Source organism: Electrophorus electricus, chromosome 20 (assembly GCF_013358815.1).
Source record: "Electrophorus electricus isolate fEleEle1 chromosome 20, fEleEle1.pri, whole genome shotgun sequence".
Classification (NCBI taxonomy): Eukaryota; Metazoa; Chordata; class Actinopteri; order Gymnotiformes; family Gymnotidae; genus Electrophorus; species Electrophorus electricus.
This window is the reverse complement of record NC_049554.1, coordinates 5008338-5018337: the sequence shown is the minus strand read 5'-3', so window position 1 is coordinate 5018337 and position 10000 is coordinate 5008338. Positions and strand designations below refer to the sequence as shown.

The window sequence follows — 10000 nt, the reverse complement described above, 5'->3', positions numbered from 1 at the left end:
AGCAGGATCCACACAGGAGGTGGAGGGGCTTCTGTAGTTCGGCTCCAGTTCTTACCAGTAACACCCCCGACACCTACCCCAGCAGTAACACCCCCGACACCTACCCCAGCAGTAACACCCCCGACACCTACCCCAGCAGTAACTCCCCCGACACCTACCCCAGCAGTAACTCCCCCGACACCTACCCCAGCAGTAACACCCCCGACACCTACCCCAGCAGTAACACCCCCGACACCTACCCCAGCAGTAACTCCCCCGACACCTACCCCAGCAGTAACACCCCCGACACCTACCCCAGCAGTAACACCCCCGACACCTACCCCAGCAGTAACACCCCCTTTCTTAATAAACATGTTTGTCATGTTTTTTCCACACACTTCGTTTCCCGTGTTTGCGCTGGAGGCTCTGTACTGGGTTTTTAAGAAATTCTGCTCATCTGAGGTTCCTCCATGGATGAGTCCCTCCTTCACAAAGTCAATGTCTCATTACCCAGCTTTTCAACGCAAACAGGGCCGCGGTGGCGCTTACGTACAAAGTCACAAATGAGAATCCAGGTTCTCTTACATGTGTGCACACTTACATGGACATGCACAACAAATAACAGGAACACAAACCCACGGGCTACTCTGCACCCCCTAAGCAACCCTGACTGTCTTTGTATAATAAATGCCAAAGCCCCGTGTCCTCAGCAGGTGAGACATCACCACTGCTGCTCTGTTGGCCCCTGGAGTTCTGTAACCCCGTCTGTCTGGTTCTCCCTTCTCACACCTTTCAACCCTGCCGTGGTTACCAGCGGATGAACACTTCTGGTTCTTCTCCCAGCATGCAACCTGGCCAACATGGACAAATACTTTCCAACATCAGATGTGTTCAAGTAACAAATGTGTTCTGGTAGCTCCACTATATAATTATACTAAAGGACACCAAATCCAGAGAGCATAGTTATTTATTAGAAATCGCATTATTATACGCATAATTTTCTGAAAGCGCAAAGCAGCATGAATCATAGACTACATATGACTTTTCTGAGCAGACAAACGTCGCTACAGATAAAAAAATAAAAAATAAAAAAAAACCTGATGTTACCATGGTGAAACCCATCCACCAGCACAAGACAGCCTGGGGAAAGTGAGCTCTGAGTGCACATATATATGAGCCTCACACACACACATACACACACACACTGTCCGTACATGCCAGTGCATATAGGAGCCCAGGAAGAGACATAAGAGGTTCTCTTTATGTTCCCTCGGAGATGGGAAACGTCGCTCGGGGTTCTGCGCACTCCTCTCCTTCGTAACTCATGCGGCGTGACTTCTGCTCGCCGATTACGAGTCCGCTGATGGCGCCATGGAAACGGTTTTACATTTACAGACAAGCTGTTTCTGATTAATTTGAGCTCCTGTGTGAATATTATTCCGCTTAATGGCATACGGTATAATTAATTCTAATTACACTATAACACACAGGTGGGAGGACGGTTTATGACTTAAAGTAGCAGTCTACAAACAATAACAATACAGCACATATGCACTCTGAATAATTCATAATCTACATATGTGTGTAGTAGAAATATCAACACGCCACTACAACCAGGCTGACGAAGGTAAAACAAAAATAAAACAACGTAATAAAACATATCCATTATTTATATCGTAAAAAAAAACCCCAACAATGGATCAAGAAGGAGAGCAGAGCAGGAAGAGAGCAAATCCACACCATCTCCCATTTCTCCCACTCGAGTAACAGGAAGGAATTCATCTTGTGATGACTAATTAGTAGCCTGATTTAAAAAACCATCACGGGCTTTGTAATGGAAAGCGGAATGTTCAGTTCATTACAACAAGCGAGTTAGACAAAACAAAACAAAATATTACCGACTTTAATAAGTGAAAGCGTTCTTCTGAAGGACTACGCTGTCACGGCAACGACAGAGGTGGTGTGTGTGTGTGTGGGGGGGGGGGGTGGACCCCTCCCCACCATGTTGCCTATTTCATGCTTAAAAGTACTTGCTTTCAATTGTCAGTTTCAAACCTATAATCTTATATCTTACAGTCGTGTATCTTCACATCTGCCGTGGATGCACGGGTCGTTCGTTACCCCACTGCGCAGCGCTCATACGACGCTAATGATGGCTGACCCGAGTTTACCACCCTGCCACAGTACCGGCACCTCAATGAAGCCATAACTTCACAGCAGGACCAGAAGTGATTCGTAACCTCTGACCCCGGGCTAACACAGTTCCTGATTCGTTCCGTGTGACGACTGTAATGTTTGTGGGGTGCATGGGCTTGGGAACGGTCTGCTGTCAGGCTCCGTGGGCTGGGAGCGCAGGTGTCGGGTTCCTCTGACAGCGGTTCATCTCTCCACCATCGTGAGAACCCTGTCAGGGACTTGTAACAGGGTGTGACAGAGCTAATATCCTATAGGCTTAACATGGTTACACCCAACCACACAGCAGCGTGAAGCGGACAGGAAGGATTTCACACTGTAGGCAGGGGGAACAGGAGAGCACAATCATATCAATTTCAGCAAACACACAAACTCACTCTCTCTCTCTCTCTCTCTCTCACACACACACACACACACACACACACACACACACACACAGAGAACAGTGAGAAAGGGGAGTCACTATCTCCATCATTTCAACAGAAACACACCAGGCCGCTGCCCCACCCTGTTCTCACACACGCACACACACATACACACACGCACACACACATGCACATGCACAGCACCATGCGCAAACAGATTGCAAAGGTAATTCAATTTCCTGCCGCAGAGCTGGAGTCCAAATGGCCTCCATCAGAGGGACAATCAGACGCTGATTCTGTGATTTCTCCCAGCTGGGCCTTCACACCCACTCACGAAGCAGCCAGCCGGCCAGGACCAGGCCGAGAACAGGGCGGGACCAGGGCCGGGACCGGGCCAGGACCAGCGTGAGGCCAACTGAGCTGGCCTCTCACACTACTCCGAAGAGCCCGGGTGGTAAAACACCCTAGTAATCCCTGCATGTCTGCAGGACTGGACAAGGAACCCCACTGAGAAGAAGACCATAATGAAGGAGCCTTCATGCTGGGCGTAGTTAGCACTAACACACCCCCGCTGCCAGAGAAGAACAGAGTAGAAGGTGTCCGCAAAAATGCCAAAACAAAAATGCAATTGCGTCAGCACACAGAAAAAATAACGGCTTTTATTTTAAGGATGGAGGAGATCTAAAAGCTGGCCCTGAAAATATATTACAATATATTCAATTGATATTTTGGCGTACATCCACAACATATTGTACCACAGGTGTATCTTATACAGGAGGATGCATCTTATGTAATGATCGGGTACTCGCACTGAAAAGACCCTCCGTGTTTGATGTGCCTCAATCGCAAGATAAATGAGCAGTGGCAATGGCACAGTCTCTTGAGCTGTGGCAAGACTGCAGGACTGCGGGATTCTCCTGTTGACATGCTCTGTGCAGTGAAGTTCGCCACGTTCCTCGGCATCCATGAGCACCCGTGACTGACTCCCTGCTGCTGTCTAACCTTAGTGGGGGAAAAAGTCATGTAGCTTCCGGGGTCGTGGCTCGAAGTTGAAAAAAAACTTTCAGTCTTTCAAAATGTTGCAATTTCTTAATTGGGGCTTTGAAATTGACCAGCAATACAGGTATTGCATCAGACGCTGCAACACCTGGTTGTCATGGGAACATTACCCTTACAAAAATACTTCCGCATTACAAACATTCCTTCGCCTCTGCATTTATGGAAACCCACCCAGCAGAAAAAGGAGCGGACCGCCACCGTGAGAACGCTGAGCGGTGGGGTAACAGCACCTGCGTGTGCAGACGCCGTGGACATTTCGCCATCTGGGGCCCAGCGTTAGTATTAAAGTAAGCACATTTTTCTGCAGCCTAAGACCGCTGTGCCCACACACGCCTGAATTAATGTGTCCGTCCTGCTCATTAACATTAACGCTGAGGGCCAACAAACTAGCGCGCTGACCTTATAGTGCTTCATTTTTTATCGTGAACGCTGGGATAATGGAGGGTCCCATTCGCCGGATAACGACACCGAGCGACACCGATCAGTAGGATTGCCCAGCGTAGCCCGGCTCCCGCTGTGGCTACGGTGCCCGTGATTCCGTTATCCGGCGGCGCATCCGCTCACAGCGAGCGGGCGTCGGCTTTCAGACCGCCCCGTGATGTCAGAACCAGCCCCGGTTCTGGCTGTGACTACGACCCGACGGCAGGCTGTAGCCTCTCCCGTGGCCGCTGACCAATCGGCGGGTTTTCCGCACAAAGACTAAAGCTGCTTCCGGACTCTTATTACTCCCACACGGTCTTAAATCTTAAATCTACATCGCGGCTTCTTTAAAAATGATAGAAAGCGAACATTCGGAGCGTTTGTGTTCACAAAGACACGTTCATGCATTTACAAATTGCTTCAAAACGAGTAATTATCGACAAGCGGCGGTAGCAGAACGGCCTCCCCCTCTGCCTCCCACGCGCGCGCTCTCCGGGTTTAACGCCTGCAGTGAGCATCAGTAAGCGCGCTCTATAGCGGTTAGGCGGTCCTGACACGGGCACATGGGGTGTGTTTTGAAAGTGCAGGCCCCGCCGCTGCTCAGGAATGGAGGGATGAGGGGATGAGAGGAAGAGATTAAAAAAAAAGAGAGACGCGCTTCCAGGCTTCAGCTGGTCCATCGCGGCTTGGCGAGCGCGTGAGGAGTGACGGAGCTCGGGGGAAAGAGGTAAACACGACATCCACTCACAACGTATACACACACACACACGCACACACACACACACACACACACACACACACACACACACACACACACACACACACACACACATGGATCCACAGATGTGGGTTTGCAAGGGTGGCGGAGAAAAAGTGCTAATAAATTCCGCATTGCAACATTTAACAGTATTCATACTAATGCTATGTTTTGTGTACACTTTGATATTTATTTGCATTAAAAAACATTGTTTGGTTCACTTGTTTACACAGACATTCTTTGCGCTGCTGGTAAGACATGGAACTCACTCACATATAGGAAAGAGCAGACAGCTGCTTTTAAAAATACACACATGCATAATGTAAGAGAAAAAAATAGAGAGGACTAAGCAGCTGATCCCTGAATGGTGGAGACAAGGAACCGGAGGAGTGAAACACACACGTGCACGCACGATAAAGCGGCATGTGGAGTATGACTGACAGCACCTTGTAGCCAAAGGAAAGCACTGTGTCATCAGATCGGCCCGGGTCAGGACAGAGTCCAGCATCGCCGCATTACAGGGGAGGAGGAGGAGGACACCACTCAAGCTCCCTACTCTCACGCCGAGAGAGAGAGAGGGAGAGAGAGAGAGAGGGAGGGAGGGAGGGAGGGGGAGAGTGTATGTGTGAGAAAGAGAGGAAAGTGCATGTGTTAGACAGAGGGGGGGGGACAGAGCGAGAAAGAAGATAAAGACAGAGAGAATAAGAGCGAGAGATTGAGAGAGGAAGAGAGAGACAGTTTGAGAGAGAACATTACCAATTCACATTCACCTGGAGTCTATTTACTGCCTGCCAGCTCTGAGACATTATCAATCCCACTGGAGTTTATATTCCATATCTCAATATGGTCAGTGAGGGCCCCCGGGGCCCATTCCAACTTAACTGGCATGGATCGTTCTCCGTGGAGGAGAGAGAGCTGACAATGTCCACCCCGCTGCTTCTGTCCGCTCTGCTTGACCCCAGCAGCGCCCAGCTAACGGCCCCCCTGAAGACCCACTTTGGGCTCTTCTCATTTCCGGCGTTCAGCCGTAGCAGCTCTCTGGGGGAGGAGGCATGCCTCACGCCGAGGCTTGCGAAGGACCAAAGACGAGCCTGGCTGTGGCCCCGGAGCCCTTGGGCACTCTCTCTCAGATGGCGGAGGATGCCGAGTGGTCTGTCTGCTCTCGGACTGCAAGCGGAACATCAGGACTATGCGGCTGCGACACCGATACCGGGCATCATGCTGAATTGTGCTCGGAAAAGCACGTCAAAGGCTCTGATAGAGACTTCAGCGTAAAAACTCCCACGCCCACACACATATACACACACACACACACACACACACACACACAAAAAAACAACCCAACAACCGATTAACAAGAACTCGGTGTGAGTGGGTGTTGTCGTATCCTCTTATGTCCAACAAAGTGCTGCTCTAACTCTGACTCGGATGGAGGAGGTGGAGGTTTCTCTCCAACCATTTAGTGCCTCCTTCACCGGCTCCTACACCAGTCGGCTGGGAGAAACCTGCACCAGAATTTAATGAACAGGATAGAATGAGCTGGATGGGAAGACCAAGAGAGATTGGTGGAAGGACAGAGAGAAGGAAAGAGCAGTAGAACGAAAGGGTGAGAGAGAGCGTTCTGAAGCGCTCCCACCCTCTGAAAACCCTCTTGCTCTGCCCCCGTACTCTCCAAATTTCTCTCTCTCGCTCTCCTCCTCCAGAGCGGGGCTTCTCCCTCGGCTACAAACCAGGACGTCTCCCTTTCAGAGGGGTGTCCTCAGCTCCATGCGCAGACAGGCACAGACGCACGGAACACGTCACCCCGAATCAGGCTGCTGAGAGGTGAGAGGTGAGAAAAAAAACCCAAAAGCCCGACCAGACGCTCGGCTGGTTCCGGCTGGTTCTGGGCAGAGTTGCCGCTCCCTCTGGACCCTAACGACCCAAAATTAAATGCCAGTCTGGCCTGTGGGTATTTCACACAGGGGAGAGTGAGGGGAAGTCCCCTCCATGCCAGCTACCACCTCACTGGCTGGACCGCCCGAGAACAACCGCTCGCCCACCGCTGCGTTCACGCGTACAGGCCGATCTGTGAAAGTGGAGTGATTCAACGTGATGACCTCTGGGTAGCAGTAAACAGAGCAGGAGAAAAAGTGGGAATTTCCTACGTGGCGGGGGTCCGGCGGTGCTGCGGAGAGCCGCACTTAGGGGCGTTTAATCAGCGACTCCAGGGGGATAATTGGAGGTGGAGCAATGGAGAGTGAGAAGGTGTTCACATCTCAGAACAAGCTGTGCCATCTAGAACTGTGACAACTCTCGTCTCCCTCAGCGTTGTGCGTGTGTGTGTGTGTGTGTGTGTGTGTGTGTGTGTGTGTGTGTGTGTGTGTGTGTGTGGTGAGGATGTCACAGGTCAAGAAAACAAGAAAACGCAGACCATGAATAGTGAAGAGAGAAAAAAAAAAAAAAGAGTTTTCAATGCTCACTAGGAGGCACGGAGGATGGCTAACTGCCGAGCTCCCCGCAAGCTCAGCTCGAGTGTTTAGTCCGACTTCTCCGTGACTTCTCGATCGGGCGTAACGCTTTCACCACCCTGAAGTGAACTGGATAAAAGGTCGAAAGTAACGCACAACAACGTAAGCATCGCGGCTGTCTCGGGAAACAGTATCTTCAGATCCAGAAAACACCCCCCACCTCCACTAAGCCAATTTTCCTCTTCGTTATGAACGAAAAGACGCTACAGGGTCCGGGGGACAGCACATGCCTCCACCGAAAAACGGAGCTTCAGCGCATTTGCGGCGATTGCACCCGTTTTCCTTGGAGGAGAGAAGTCCTGTGGTTTATTCCAGCGTGACCTAAGATTCATTCCTCCTTCGGCCTGACAACGCTCGCTGCAGTCCCCGGGCGCTCGGGTTCCAAGCACGTAAAAAAAAACAAAAAAACAAACACTCTCACTCCACCGCTAGTATCGGAGCGCTAGTTTGGAAAGCGTTTGCTAAGACGCTCTGGGGAGACAGGCAAGCTGTCGGTGGAGGCGCTTTAGCGCGGAGCTCTTTGAAGGGGCCGTCCTGCCGTTCCTCACGGCCAAAATGAACACTTCGTCGTTATCTGTGAGAACCACAGCACATGGATCTAAAAGCTTTCCACTGGACTACGCCACACTCAAACACACACACACACACACACACACACATACATACATACATACAAACAAACACATGCGTATATGCTCACACACAGAGAATGGAGATTTTGTTACAGTAATACGCCATCTTTTTGCTGTTTTGTTTTGCCATACAATGTAATGGCAACATTTTGTTTACGTGTTTGTGTAGATGTACATATACTAAGCAGGAATCCAGCACAACATGAACATTTTAGATGTGATTGGTAACCTGTCCTAAATAAGAGAAATGGCTGAAGTCACTAGACACTGCATGTGTACAGTACCCGTACGCGGCCAGTAGGAGGCAGTGTGTACAGTACACCTATGCGGCCAGTAGGAGGCAGTGTGTACAGTACACCTATGCGGCCAGTAGGAGGCAGTGTGTACAGTACACCTATGCGGCCAGTAGGAGGCAGTGTGTACAGTACACCTATGCGGCCAGTAGGAGGCAGTGTGTACAATACACCTATGCGGCCAGTAGAAGTCAGTCCTTTTAATGAATATTGTTATATGTAGGTAGAAGGTCAACGTCGCTGACTTATCACTTCATTAATATCTAAACTAAATTTTGTTTCAGCCCTATAACTTCGGACTTATGAAATTACTAATGAAACGTTTGCACATCTTAAGAGTCACGTATTTTTCTAATTCAGTAAAATGTTTCCATATATTTACAGGCCAATATGTCTTGGTTCAAAAGTTCTGTTTTTGAATAATTCAAGTGCAAGTAAGCCAATTTCCCCAGCAGACCATCTGACATAAGGCAGAAGCGTCTCGCTTTCGTTCTGTGTGCGCGCGCATTTGTAATTAAGCAGATATTTCCTTCGTGCCTGGTTTGCACAAACAGTAAGAATCTTTCCACACACCACAGTAAATCCAGATGTTTCGCAGGCCCACGCGTCGAGCCGAACGTTACGCTAGCCGCCGCGTGTGCTAGTCTATGTGAAACCAAGCAGCCTGGCGGGGGAATCTGCAATAATAGACAACTGCTGTAGTAAATATCCACTCGCTAACCGCGTCGTTACAAACGTCGTAGGCGTTTATGCCTTGTAGGTGGACGGTATACAGCCAATCAGCTGCCAGGCACAAACCGTGGCTCCCTCCATCTCTCTGTCGGGGGTGTCTGACCTCAGAAGTGCCGTTGGCTGAATGTTTGCTAGTAGTTCAGTGCTTTGCACCAACTCAACAGGCCGTGCCATGCCAGTATCGCCAGTAGAGTGGTCACCTCGGCAGTGGTCTCGAGGACTGTAGGGGGCGCCAGCTGACCAACAGTGTGTCTCGCCAGGCAGCACCTGTAGGACAGGTGTGCCTAACCAAACTGGACGGGCGCTTCCGTTTAACAGACTGTTAATTCACACTGGCATGTGGAAAAATCTCATAAGGTGGAATGTGAAGAGTGGAGCCGCGACACCACCGCAAACATTTACTGAAAGCTCTCAAAGGCATTTCAATGACGAGACTTTTCTGATTATTAACCTTGTAATAAATATAGTTCTACAAAGACTACGCCAATGTTTCCACAAAGCCGGGAAGACCTGCTCTGCATCCAAATATCTTTTTTTTAAAAACCAAGCATACATTTTCCTTTGATCCTGGCACTGAGACGGCAATGAGTGGGAACGAGTGAAACACCTGCACTGGTGGGTAAAAAGGGAAACCATAACCGAAGGCGACCTCTTGCTAACGCACGGCCATTTCCGCTTTCTTCTGCAAAAACTGCTGGGATTTTAAAAGCATTTCCAGTGAATGCATGACAATTTCTGGTACCCTATAAACTGTGTCCAGTGTGATATATGTAAGTGAGGTGACGGGGTGTGTGTGTGTTTGTGTGTTTGCGTGCATCTGAGAAAGACAGTGACCTTTAGGAGCCATTAGAGAGTGAGACAGACAGAATGGACGTTGCCTGTGAATGCAAACAGACCTGACTTCTAGTCCAGCATAATCCAACGGAGGAAATAAGCGATGATTAAATACATCCTGCCCTTGGCCTCCTATCTGGCGGTCACATGACACACACAGACGCCAACAATGCAGCCAGTGCTTAGCACTGCCTCTCTGACCATCATGGCCCGAGACTGAAGGGAA

General features: G+C 49.7%; 1 protein-coding gene across 1 annotated transcript in view; it reads right to left on the bottom strand.

The window, feature by feature from the left end:
- Positions 1-10000, bottom strand: part of cdh4 (cadherin 4, type 1, R-cadherin (retinal)) — a 172626-nt gene that overhangs the window by 114404 nt on the left and 48222 nt on the right. The window lies entirely within an intron of this gene.